This window comes from Triticum dicoccoides, chromosome 5A (assembly GCF_002162155.2).
Source record: "Triticum dicoccoides isolate Atlit2015 ecotype Zavitan chromosome 5A, WEW_v2.0, whole genome shotgun sequence".
In the NCBI taxonomy this organism is placed as follows: domain Eukaryota; kingdom Viridiplantae; phylum Streptophyta; class Magnoliopsida; order Poales; family Poaceae; genus Triticum; species Triticum dicoccoides.
In genome coordinates this window covers 28363404-28364554 of record NC_041388.1, presented here as the reverse complement: position 1 = coordinate 28364554, position 1151 = coordinate 28363404, and positions in this window count along the sequence as shown.

The following is a 1151-nucleotide window of genomic DNA, read 5'->3' as shown; positions in this document are numbered from 1 at the left end:
CGACCCCAACCACCGACACCCTGACCATCGACACCCCGACCCCGACACCCTGACACCACACCCTGACACCACACCCCGACCCCGACACCCTGACACCACACCCCGACCCTGACGGGGTCATATATTTGTGAATTATGAGTTAGGTCATATATTTTTCGATTTTTTATGCAAAACATCATATATATATTTGTGTTGATCGGGTGGATTTAAATGTGTAGTTGTTCGTCGCTGCGAGGGTGTGGTGTTTGACGACATCCCTGTGTGTTCGACGAGCTCCGCCCCTGCGTTCGTTGGTGAGCACAAATGACATCTCCTTCTCTCCCCTTCATTTGCTCTATTCCGGTCTTCGTGCCGATGAAATTTGCTAGCTATAGGTGTCAATCATCAGTATGTGTAACCACTATGCGTCTCCCGTTCGAAAGGGTTACATCTATAAATATGCATGTATTTTCATATTTATAATCATGATTCTTTCTAATTGTCCAATGTTATCCATGGACAGCCCGAGTATGTGTAGATTGGGTTCGTTTTCCCATATGCTCTGCTCCGGATCTGATGTAGATTTCGTCAGTGCCTCCCTGTTGTTCTCCGGGGTACACATCCTCTCTGCTTATTGCCGAGACATGTATCAGGAGAACAGCGGGGAGGTGCTACCAAAATTTTGCATCGGATATGGAGCAAAGCATGGGAAAACGAACCCAATCTACACATACTCGGGTGGGATTAGGACCTATCTTTACCTATTAGCGTGTAGGTTGCATGGACGTAATAAAACTAACAAACTCCATTAACTTATGGATATGGTTTGCTTAATTATGTATATATTTCTTGTGTGTCTAATAGGAAGTCGATATGAGTGATCGTGCGTGGATGTACACCGGTTACACTAGACAGAAAGTGTGGACCGAGGAATGGTTAACAAAAACCAAGGGGTTTGTTAGAGCCGCATTTGCAAATGGCTAGAAATTAAGCTGGTGCCCCTGTGTCCGGTGCGACAACTATAATAAGAGGGACGAGCTTGAAATGAGTAAAGACCTGTAGAAGTTTAGTTTTACGCCTGGTTACACGGTCTGGACATTTCATGGTGAGTCTGCCCAACGTGCCAGAGCCGAGGTGGTTCGTCCTCGCACCGACGAGCATGGTACCGGGAT